Here is a 13,150-nt window from a genome sequence, read left to right as displayed (position 1 = left end):
AGTTTTTGTGGTGGTGAAAATTCTGCATTTGCAGAATGTTCCTTGCTTGCTGCTAGGAGCCCCTGTTTGGAACATTCGGTTTAGTATGTGTGTCAAAGGTGATTAACACCTTACTTCTGCAGAGCAACGTTCTTACGAGAACTGCAACAGCTTAGTTATTAACCGCAGCCTAGAGCTTCTGCCTTAGAATGAAGAGCAGCCTGTTCCAGCTAAACCCGCAGGCTAAGACGTGACATACGATGTTATTACTATCTTGTACGTCAAACTGTTTCATCTATCTGTATAAAGGTCAACTCGCATATGCGTCTGGTCAGAGTCGGTCTCTCCACCGTGAGGGTTGGCTCTCCGTGATCATCACGACAATAAAGGTTCTCGCTGTGAACTGAGCCCAGAGAGTCTCTGTCTTTTAGTTTAAGTAAAGTGTTAAAACTCTGCTACAACAGTTTTGATATCATTCTTAACCATTGTGCTACTGCTGTAATCATCAGCATGGATGAGGATATGCAATGAATTCTTGTATACACCTACAGGTTGGGGAAAAATGCCTAGCCACAGGTTAGATCAACCTTCTGAGAAGAGGAAGAGACCGTTCCTCGTTTCTGACTAGTTAAAATGTAAAACTCAGCGCCAGTTGCATGCATTCACTCAGTACCCTTTTGCACCCTTAGCAACCAAACCTCTTGTGATCTTGCCCTTGAAAACTCAAGTTGAACTTTGGTGTCCATTGATCTTCTGTTTGGCGGGTGGGTGCTGTGGGGATGATAGGAAAGTAGGTGAAGGATGGATATGGAAGGGAGTCCTATCCAACTCGTGTGAAGTTTAGGGAGAAATATAGGATCATTAACTGCAGAAAGTGTGTGTGAAGCAGCTCATATGAAGGACTATGTGTATTCAATCTCCGACAAAGATTAATAGTTGGACACACTGATAAAGGCATTAAGTTGAAATGATAACAAATGGCTAAGGCAATAAATTAATGAAATGGTTCAGGGGCAAGGAAATGAACTGTGTCTCTCCCTTTTCCCAGGAGGTTGTCCTGGAGAAACTGGGTTAATTCTTCTTGGAACAAAGAAGGTTGAGACAATAATTGATGCAGATGCATAAAATCATGACTTATTTATATAGGGTGAATAGAGCCATAATCTACAGGAGAAAATTGATAAAGAAGGTTGAAAGATACAGAGGAATGAAAGGAAACCTTTTTGGACCCTCTGTTTGTGATCTGGAACTATGTGTGTATGATCTACTGAAACTGTCGGCCAAAGTATTCTAAGCTGAATTGGATGGACACAAGGGGAAATTAATTGCAAGATTATGGGGCAGAGGTTGGGGAGTTGGACTAAATAAATAAACCTTCTCCAGGGAGCCTGCATGGACCTGATATTGCAAAAGGGCTTTGATTTTATCGGATGGAAGCATAATTAAACAGGCAAAACTGAAGCAAATTGATTTCGTTTTGAACAGATGTGGGCCACCCATCATCTTACCATTTCTCACTTCTGAAGAATACTTCTAAGCTGTTGGAAATCTGGTTCTAATGAAGGCACTTGAGCATCTCTACACATTCACGTCTGTGGCAGAAAGAAAAAGCAATGGGAAAAGCTGATGGAAATGTGACCTTTGTATCCAAGTGAATGGAATGGAATATAAGCTTCCACTGCACAAAACCTTGATTAGATACCACTTGGAGCAGCTTGCATTAAGGTCATATTGGTTGGCCTCGGTGATAGACTCATTCCACCGAGATGTAACACTAAGCGTCATAGGAAGTCATTCCTGCCTGTGGCCATCAAACTTTACAACTCCTCCCTCGGAGTGTCAGACACCCTGAGCCAATAGGTTGGTCCTGGACTTATTTCCACTTGGCATGATTAACTTATTATTTAATTATTTATGGTTTTATATTGCTATATTTCTACACTATTCTTGGTTGGTGCGGCTGTAACGAAACCCAATTTCCCTCGGGATCAATAAAGTATGTCTGTCTGTCAATGCAGGTTGGCCAGATTGATAACAGAACTCGTGAGATGACACAAACTAGGATTATATTGCCTGAATTTTAGAGGCTGAGGAAAGTGGGACTGATAACATCCATCTCACTGGATGGTTGGGATGTGACTGGGGGCAAAGTCAAGGAATCAGGACTTCCTGTAGTGAAATTAAGAAACATTTAATACAGTGTGAAATAGGCCCTTCTGGCCCTTCGAGCCGTGTTGCCCAGCAACCCCCAATTGAACCCTAGCCTAATCATGGGACAATTTACAATGACCAATTAATCGGTACATCTTTGGACTGTGGGAGGAAACCGGAGCACCCGGAGGAATCCCTCGGGGTTATGGGGAGAATGTACCAACTCCTTACAGGCAGCAGTGGGAATTGAGCCCATGTCACCTGTACTGAAAAGTGTTGTGCTAACCCCTACATTACCGTGCCGCCTGGTAACATCTGTACATGCAGAACATAGAAGTAATTTGAAAAACACTTCTGCCACTGTAATAGATACCAGGATAATTTTTTAAAATTTTATATCTGAGATTGATGGAACTTTTAAAATTTGAAGGAATATAAAGGAAAAGGGAAGATTTGGAGACAGTTCATATCAGCCACAATCTCATAACTGATGGGTCTGTCTCAAGGGGCTGAATAACCACTTCTAGTATCTTTGGTCAGCTGTTGTTATGGACTGGAGCTTTATGGGCATCTTGGGAGTGAGGATGACGGTAGAGAATGCGGCTGTCCTCTGATTTCAGTTGTATTGGTCATCTCCTGTGATGAATGCAGCCTGGTAAATGGTTTCTTTCACTGTTCTAACAGTGGTATCGCTATGGAGAGTAAAACCCTGATTTATCGGTGCTGACTGACTGCTTCAGTGAAATACACACTAATGAGTGTATTTCTGTCCCATGGGAAATTATTGTGAATCATTTTGCTTTCCCACACTTTTTAAAAAGTAGTGATGGGGGAGATTAATAATATTTTGCTGAGGTTTGTACAGTGGCGTATCTAAGGTATGGCAGGTATGGCACATGCCCTGGGCGCCTCTGAGCAATTTCTGTTCAAGTCAGACAAGCTATCCTTAGATAGTGATAAAAGAATTTTCTTCAGATGTATGATCTGTCTTTGATTATCATGGGTGAGAAGCACTAGGATGGCCTTATTTCAGAGCATGGTGTAAGAAGACCGTGAAACGTTTCTTCACGAAGAAGGAAAGTGGAGCTGAAGAATGGAAGAGACGAAAGTTGGAGGTGGAGGAAGCCAAGAAGTCGAGCAAGTTCTTCATGCCCTTCTCTGAAAAGCCCAGAACAAGTAGTTCGACAATTTCCATGGAGTCGCCTGCACCTGCTACAAGTTTGTTAGAATCCATAGGTGGATCAAGTACAAATGCATCACAAGCCGAGGAGGAAGTCAAGTCAGATAAATCCGAGTATGACGAGATTAAGAGTGAGGCTGCCACAGAGAACGTGGACATGACAGGAGGGGAAGACGGTGGTGGTGGTGGTGATGTTGAGTTCATTGACGAGATTTTACCTGACAATACTGAACCTAGTGAACTGGATGGTGTCAAAAAGCCTCGAACTGTCATACCAGAAGTGATTGAACAGCATGACATTGGACTTCTGAAGTTCGACAAGGATACTGGAAAAGCAGTTCTGCCTGACGTGTTGAGAACAGAAATAATAAAGCTGGGTTCAAAGTATTTCCAGAACAGTGAGGGACCTTTCCTACCAATAAATAACTGCTCAATGAACAAAACTTAGTTCAAGAGGAAATTGAGAAATGGTCGTGGTGAGGAAGTGGTGAGGAAGTGACTCGCTCATGGCTGGTCTATTCCCCTTCTAAAAAGTCTGCATTTTGTGTCTGTTGTCTTCTCTATTCCCAGTCTGACCATCAATCCTCATTGGAGCAGGAAAGTGGATTCAACCAGAGGAAAGCACCTGAAAGGATTGGTGTTCATGAAAATGCCAAGAATCATCGGGAATGCTCCACATAGTGGAAAGAAATTTAGCTGAAAACAGAGGAGTTATTGATGCGGTATTTCAGTCACAGATTGAGAACGAAAAGCAGAAGTGGTGAGATATCTTGACGAGAATCGTTCACTGCATAAAATTCCTTGCAACTCAGGACCTAGCTTTGCGAGGACATGGAGTCACTTCAGCTAGAAGGTGACTCCAATGTGGGAAATTTCCTTGGCTTACTGAAACTACTGGCCATCTTTGACCCTGTCACAAAAGGACACCTCACTCATTTGGAAAGTCATCATGGATCCACGTCTTATCTTTCACCGGGTGTCCAGAACGAATTCATCCACATGGTGGCATCCATTGTTCACCAGAGTTTACCGAGAAGCATTCGTAAAGCCAAGTACTATGGTCTCATGTTCGACTTGACTCCTGATCAGGCACACCGTGAGCAGATGTCAGAAGTACTGAGGTATGTGGAAGTTGATTCTGAGAGGAAACCAGTCCATGTTAGAGAGTCAAACAGAAACACAGAAAACCTACAGCACAGTACAGGCCCTTCGGCCCACAAAGCTGTGCTGAACATGTCCTTACCTTAGAACTACCTCGGCTTACCCTTGGCCCTCTATTTTTCTAAGTTCCATGTACCTATCCAGGAACCTCTTAAAAGATCCTATTGTATCCGCCTCCACCACCACCGGCCGCCCATTCCACGCACTCACCACTCTCTACGTAAAAAACACCCCTGACATCTCCTCTGTACCTATTCCCCAGCACCTTAAACCTGTGTCATCTCCTGGCAACCATTTCAGCCCTGGGAAAAAGCCTCTGACTATCCACATGATCAATGCCTCTTATTATCTTGTACACCTCTATCAGGTCAGTTATCCTTGGTTTTATCCAGATAAGCCAGAAGGATGCTGAGAGCTTGGTTGACATCTTGAAACAGCTAGAGAAGGACAAAATGGAGCTACAAGATTGTCGGTCACAGTGCTATGACAACACTGCTGTAAACTGGAAATTTCCAATCTTCTTTTACGATTGTTATGAGTTGTAGTTTTTTCAATTATATTGTGTATAAATAACAGCGTAACATTTTACCTATCTGATTTTGACAATATATACTTTTTTACTGCTGTTTATATGTTTTTTTGTATTATCTGTTTGCTAAACTTCTCCTCTGATTTGATTATTCTTTACTGGAGATCAATAAAAAGATTGAATGAATGAACACTGCTGTGATGGCTGGACACAGAAGTGGTGTTCATCAAAGAATAAGTGAGAAAAACAACCTGGCAGTGTTTGTGAATTGCAACAATCACTCACCTCGACTTGGTGGGTGTACATGCAGCCAAGCAGGATACAATGATGGTCATGTTTTTTGGAACCATCGAAGCTCTCTACGTGTTTTTCTCTCGACTCAAAACGCTGTGCCTGTGGTTGTTAAGTTGGAGTCTGAAACCAGGTGGAGTGCAAGGACAGAAGCCCGTCAACAAGTACCTTGAGGAGATATGAGTTTCTGATTTTGCTAGGATTTTGGAACAAAGTACTCATTCGCATTGACTGTATTCAAAAGAGGCTGCAGGATCCTAGCATGAACTTCCACGATGCTGCCCTCGATTTGAAAGTCCTCTGAGATCATTTTTTTTTCGATGAAAGAGAAGTGTTGGTCAGTGAGTCACTCGAAGGAGGAGTCTGTCTCTGTCAAGAATGGAACATTGAAGTTGAAAGACGTCAGAGACGAAAGAAACAAATGGCTGATGAGAACTCGGGAGACACCTGGTTAACAGCAAAGGAGGAAATGGAAAGAGTCATGAAGGGAACACTCGACTGTCTTCATGGAGAAATGGATGAAAGGTTCCCTCAATTGCATGACACTGACACCAAGTTTGGGTTTCTTCTCAATGTCGAGGGACTGTGTTACGGTGCCAACAGTAATGACCTAAAGAAGTGCGAAAATTTGGGCGAATTATACAGCTCTGATGTTGATGGACAGCAGCCATATGAAGAAATTTTGGATTGCAGAATGTTGCTACCAAGGCGGGTCAACATGAAAATATCAAGACCTGAAGAGCTTCTTGAATTTATTGTTCAGTATGGAGATGAGAGTGTCTTCCCCAATCTTCTCATTGCTATTCAGATAATGCTAACTATCACAGTTTCCATCGCCAGCTGTGAGAGATCATTCAGCAAGTTAAAACTAATACTTTTGTGTTTGAGAGCCTCCATGGGTCAAGGCAAACTCTGTGATCTTGCTCTGCTGAGTGTAGAAAGAGAAGAAACTGGAAAAAACTGACTTTGATCACATCATTGACCAACTTGCATCAGTGAAAGCAAGGAAGGTGCAGTTATAATTTTCATGTAGTTCCATAATTTGTTAATTAAAAGATTAATTAACTTGTATTTTTGAGCTGATATTATGGTAAAGTTATCTAAAAGATGGGTGTCAGATGTTTGGACAGGGGCACAATTTCAGTGCTTGCCATAGGAGCTGTTTTCCGTAGATACGCCCTTGGGTTTGTACACTTTGCTTGGAATACGATTATGTTCCTAAGACACAGAAGCCTGTCCTTTTGCGAAGGTTGACTCAAAGTTTTTTGGCCCAGAAACCATGAGCAAAGCTAGTGCATCAAAACAGCAACTTTAAAAAAGCAGCTCTTTTCGAAAACTACTACTCAGGAGTATTATCAAACCCAAGTTTGCATTGAGTCGTGATGATGCTTTAAAGGAGTTGGACAGTTACACACTGGGTGCACAGTGACCTCGTGCTTGTCACGAACACAAGATTTGCAGATGCTGGAGATCCAGAGCAACAGACCCAAAACGCTGGAGGAACTCAGCAGGCCAGGGCAGCATCTATGGAAAATGGTAAACAGTCGACATTTTGGGTCAGGACCCTTCTTCAGGTCCCGACTGGTAATTAAGAGCCTTAAGCCAAGGATTAGGGGACATGTTCAAATAACACTACCACAGCTTAATTTAAATCTGGAAAACAGTCAATCTCATAGAAGAACGCAGTGGGTCAAACGGCATCTGTTGTTGGGAAGGATAAGATAAAGATGAACCTTTTTAGCTGATGATAGTTCAGGTCAAAACCCTGAATCAGGACTGGGAATGGAGAGGCGAGATTGCTAGTATTGAAGAGGGGAAGAAGAGTGGCGAGACAGGAGCTCGAGGTGACAGGTGGACTGAAGAGGGGTGTGAGATAACAGACAGGTTCTGGCAGGTAGGGTAGGAGCAGGCACAGTGGAAGGAGACAGAAGATATTGAGAAGCAGATGAAGCAAGGTGTGGGGTGAAGAGTATAAAGGTGGGAGGCAGCTGTTGGAGGGAGATGAGCCAAAACGGGGAGAGATGCAAGGCAGCTGAAACGCACAAGTGTATGTGTGTAAGGTGGATGAAGAAGAATGTTGGGGGAGTTTAATTTAAATTCAGCAGGTTTAAACAATTTAAAAGTGGAAATGGCAACTGGATTACATTTTTTTTTTAATTAATCTTGATCACAAGGACTCCTGGCAAAAGAAATCTGACCTGTTGTGCACTTTATCCAACATGTGATCCAGTATGTTTGTGATGGGCTGAATGGCCACATCCTGTGCTGTAAACTTTTGATTTGAAACTTCATCAGTTTTAGAGTTTTGTAAGTTCAAGGAGTGGTGGAGTAACAGATGTCTGGGAGGGATTTCAGAATATATGAATGGCAATGTTACTGGTTAAATTAAATTGATGCTTCTATAGGAACCTGAGTTAATTATACCAATGGAAATTGCCGAGTTTATAAACTAACCGGGGCTCCAGCATTTATAATGGGGCTATTCAATGCAATGCTCTGTCAGATTCTTTCATGATTTTGCCTTTTCTCATCAATGCGCTTATCTCGAAAATGTCTAGTGATTCTAATGCCCGGACTGTTTATCTATTGTTTCTTTCTGTTGTACATTTCATACCTCCCCATAGTACATCAATCTCCCTTATCCTGATCTCATCAATGTGTCATGGCTTGGAATATTTGCAGTCTCACTCAGTAGCTGATTGGAATCCAGTTTACGTAGCCCTTTGTATCATCTAGCTCGCGATACCCTTTATAGAGACAGAGTATGAGAACGGGTCAGTGAATCAGTGTCGATCACTTCACACTAATCCTACCTGATTTTGCTGCATCTATTTTCTGTTTGTCTGTATTGTATATTGTGTAGCGTGTTTATTATTGTAGTTAGTCACATGGGTGGGGCTGTGGTAGAAGCAGAGAGTTTAGTTACGTATTCACGCTTTGTCTGGGGCAGAGTTAGAGACTGCTGAGTGTGATATCTTTTGTGACTGCCTAACTTTGCTTAATTCTGCTTAAGTACGTTTAATATCACTAGTTTCAGTTTCATTAATCGCTTCAAGATTGTTTTGCTAATTACTAATAAACGATCAAATACATTTCTTTGACTTTTGGACGTTATTACTATTGGATTGGATCTGAGGGTGCGTCGTGCAGGATAACTCCCCGTGTTCGGTCTCTGACAGTGGCACTGGGTTGTTTCAATCGCTGCCACAGCTAGATTTTATTCTGTCTCTGTTGCCATCAATGCCTTGCTGCTCTTCCAACTCACAACCCATCTTACAGAATCCACCACTCACCTACGGCCAACTAACCCTACCGGCCCTCACATATCTGGGATAAGGAGGGAACTGGAACTCCTGGAAGAAACGCGCAGCCGGGGGGAAGTTACGAGCTGCACACAGCATTGGAGGTCAGGAACACAGGGACTAGCTGGGTGGATACTGTCACTTGTCGAGCTGAAGGGCCGACGTCTGTGCTGTATCACTCTGACTCTGAACCCATACACGGTGCTGCCTGTAAACTTGTGTTTCCTATGCAAAGGAGTAACACTGCCAGAATACCTCATAGCCCTGTCGCATTTGTTCCATCCCAATATTGAATATACACTATATAACGTACATTAAGACGAACTTGATTACAGTCTGTATAAATAATATTGCATTGTGGCGTCCTGCTGTGTAACTATAGTTTTCTGATGGCTAATGGCCTTTGTTTGCACAGATGCACCTTGGAATTTGAAATGTTGATATTTTATCGAAGCGTGAGGCTGTTCCCTGTTAGTATCATCGGCTCCTGTATTAATTATGACTGCTCCTCTTCCCGTATAATCCTCCTCATCAAGCACCTTGTGCCTCAACTCTGGCAGAGTTTTTATCAGACCCCTCTGAACCCACTTAACTGCCGTCCTCTTCCATCCTGAGAGGCTCTGTAGAAGGTGAGACATTTGCTAACAGACCATGGAACTGGTTCTCCCCACTTGTATTAGCTGAAACTGAATTACCTAAAATAGTTTTTTTTAAAAAGCCCTGAATTCTACCTTGCAGATTGAAGTTTAGTTTAGTCATTATGATGCACTATGCTGTTGCACTTGCTGAACAACCCTCCTGGGTGAACACCTGTGGCAAAGTCTGCAGATGCTCAGTTACACACATTAGCCACCTCGGAGCCCACAGATCTAAGTAAGTTGTCCTTGACCCTGAGGGGTTGTGAAAGGAGAAATAATGGATTGTTAAGAATAAAATCCCTGGACATCTTCAAGGGGCAATGCCTCTAAAAGGCGGCATTATTCATTACAGACCCTCATCAACCAGGACTTGCCCTGTTAAGACCACAAGATATGGGAGCAGAAGGAGGCCATTTGGCCCATCAAGGCTGCTCCGCCATTCAATCATGGGCTGATCCAATTCTTCCAGTCATCCCCACTCCCCTGCTTTCACCCCATACCCTTAGATGCCTTGGCTAATCAAGAACCTATCTATCTCTGCCTTAAATGCACCCAATGACTTAGCTTCTACAGCCACTCGTGTTAACAAATTCCACAGATTTACCACCCTCTGACTAAAGTAATTTCTCCGCATCTCACTTCTAAAGCGATGTCCTTCAATCCTGAAGCTGTGCCCTCTTGTCCTACAATCCCCTACCATGGGAAATAACTTTGCCATGTCTAATCTGTTCAGGCCTTTTAACATTCAGAATGTTTCTATGAGATCTCCCCCCCCCCCCCCCATTCTCCTGAACTCCAGGGAATACAGCCCAAGAGCTGCCAGACATTCCTCATATGGTAACCCTTTCATTCCTGGAATCATTCTCGTGAATCTTCTCTGAACCCCCTCTAATGTCATTATATCCTGTCCTAAAATAAGGAGCCCAAACTGCACACAATACTCCAAGTGTGGTCTCATGAGTGCCTTATAGAGCCTCAACATCACATCCCAACTCTTGTATTCTATACCTCTAGAAATGAATGTCAACATTGCATTCGCCTTCTTCACAAATGACTCAACCTGGAGGTTAACCTTTGGGGTATCCTGCACGAGGATTCCCAAGTCCCGTTGCATCTCAGCATTTTGAATTCTCTCCCCATCTAAATAATAGTCTGCCTGTTTATTTCTTCCAACAAAGTGTAAGACCATACACTTTCCAACATTATATTTCATTTGCCACTTCTTTGTCCATTCCTCTAAACTATCTAATCTCTCTGCAGTCTCTCTGTTTCCTCAACACTATCCGCTCTTCCACCTATCTTTGTATCATCGGCAAATTTAGCCTCAAATCCCTTAATACCATAGTCCAAATCATTGACTTACATTGTAAAAAGTAACGGTCTCAACACCGACCCCTGTGGAATTCCCCTGGTAACCAGCAGCCAGCCAGAATAGGATCCCTTTATTCCCACTCTCTATTTTCTGCCGATCAGCCAATGCTCCACCCACACTAGTAACTTCCCTGTAACTCCATGGGCTCTTATCTTGCTAAGCAGCCTCGAGTGCGGCACCTTGTCAAAGGCCTTCTGAAAATCCAAATACACCACGTTTACTGTATCTCCTTGTCTACCCTGCTTGCAATTTCCTCAAAACATTGCAGTACGTTTGTCAGGCAGAATTTTCTTTTCAGGAAACCATGCTGGCTTTGGCCTATCTTGTCATGGGCCTCCAGGTATTCCATAATCTCATCCCTAACAATCGATTCCAGCAACTTCCCAACCACTGATGTCAGGCTAACAGGTCTATAGTTTCCTTTCTGCTGCCTCCCACACTTCTTAGATAGTGGAGTAACATTTGCAATTCTTCAGTCATCCAGTACAATGCCAGATTCTTTTGATTCTTGAAAGATCATCGTTAATGCCTTCGCACTAGCTACTTCCTTCAGAACCCAATGGTGCATTCCATCAGGTCCAGGAGATTTATCCACCCTCAGACCGTTAAGCTTCCTGAGCAACTTCTCAGTTATAAATTTTCACTTCCCTGACACTCTTGAATGTCTGGTATACTGCAGACGTCTTCCACTGTAAAGACTGATGCAAAATATTGTTACGAATGTGCCACAACTCTGAGGGGCCGAAGGGTATAAAGTAGCCCCCTCCTTCTTGAGAATCGCAAGATCGCTATTAATTCGGGTCTGGGACCCAGGAAATGAGAGAGAATCCTCAAGGTTTTGGAATGTGTCCTGGCCTCAGCAAGACAAAGCCACGGATAATGGCCATTGGCTCTTGGAGACGGAATTGTGTATTGAGTACTGTACTATTCATTGAAGCCCTCAGGGGATGACCAGAGTGGGCTGGTTGAGGGATTGCATCATCCCAACCTGATTGACATCTGAGACCCCGTGAGTAAGGATAAAAGAGGGTCTGGGGAACAGCCCCTTTAGACGCACCAGGAGAAACGCTAGAAATCCCGTGACAGCGTTTAATAGCGACAGCCGGTAGGGGGCTCGCGTGAATCCTTTTCCCTTGCCTGGGAATTGGCGGGCTCGCCACGGAAGAACGGCTTTAGCTAAAGGAGAGGCCACAAGTGAACGGCCACACCAACGGAACTCTCGAAGGTTCGAAATCATAAAAGGAAAAGCCGGCAAGTTTCTAAAAATCTCTCTCTCTCTCCAACCAAAGGCTGCAGCCTGAATGAACTGAGTGACTTTTATATTTCCATTGGACAATACATTTATCCCCTAGACAACGATAGAGCTTATTTCTTATTGATTATTATTATACCCGCACTTTTAGATTTAGTATTGACGACGTATATTATCTGTATGTTTGCATTGATATTATTTTTGTGTATTTTTACTAATAAATACTGTTAAAAATAGTACCATCAGACTTCCACGGACCTCTCTATCTTTGCTGGTAAGTGACCCAGTTACGGGGTTCGTGACAATATGTATTCAGTGTTCTCATTGCTACCATCAAGGAGGAGGGGCAGAAGCCTGAAGTCACACACTCAGCGATTCAGGAACAGCTTCTTCCCCTCTGCCATCAAATTTCTGAGTGGACAATGAACCCATGAACACGACCTCGTACTTTTTAATTTCTATTTTTGTATTACTTATTTAGCTATTTAATATGTGTGACTCCTTTGTCCATTCATCCCTCCCCACTGATCTCCCTCCTGACACTTATCCTTGCAAGTGGAACAAATGCTATACCTGCCCCTACCCCACCTCCCTCACTACCATTTAGGGCCCTAAGCAGTCCTACCAGGTGAGTAAACACTTCACCTGTGAGTCTGTTGGAGTCGTATACTGTGTCCTGTGCTCCCAGTGTGGCCTCCTGCATATCAGTGAGACCCAGTGAAGATTGGGAGACCACTTCGCCGAGCACCTACATTCTGTCCCCCAGAAGAAGCTGGATCTCCCAGTGGCTACCCATTTTAATTCCACTTCCCATTCCCATTCTGATATGTCAATCCATGGCCTCTTCTACTATTGCGTTGAGACCACACTCGGGTTGGAGGAACAATAACTTGCATTCATCTGGGTAGCCTCCACCTGATGGCATGAACATCGATTACTCGAACTTACAGTAATGCCCCTCACCCCACTTCTGGTGGACCTCCCTCTGGTGCTCCTCCCCCTTTTCTTTCTTCCATGGCCTTCTGTCCTCTCTCATCAGACTCCCCCAGTCCTGCCCTGTATCTCTTTCACCAATCAACTTCCCAGCTCTTTACATCATGCCTCCCCCTCAGGTTTCACTTGTCACCTGTGTTTCTCTCTCCCTTGCCCCCAGCTTTGAAATCTAGTCTTCATCTTTTTTTCTCCAGTTCTGCCAAAGGGTCTCGGCCTGAAACGTTGACTGTACTCTTTCCCATTGATTGTGTGTGTGTGTGTGTGTGTGTGTGTGTGTGTGTGTGTGTGTGTGTGTGTGTGTG

At 43.5% G+C, this 13,150-nt stretch overlaps 1 protein-coding gene across 1 annotated transcript in view; it reads left to right on the top strand.

The window, feature by feature from the left end:
* Positions 1-13,150, top strand: part of LOC140739676 (ras-specific guanine nucleotide-releasing factor RalGPS2-like) — a 127,962-nt gene that overhangs the window by 22,231 nt on the left and 92,581 nt on the right. The window lies entirely within an intron of this gene.

The sequence above is a fragment of the Hemitrygon akajei genome, chromosome 16 (genome assembly GCF_048418815.1).
Source record: "Hemitrygon akajei chromosome 16, sHemAka1.3, whole genome shotgun sequence".
Taxonomy (NCBI): Eukaryota; Metazoa; Chordata; class Chondrichthyes; order Myliobatiformes; family Dasyatidae; genus Hemitrygon; species Hemitrygon akajei.
This window is presented reverse-complemented; position numbering and strand designations above follow the sequence as displayed.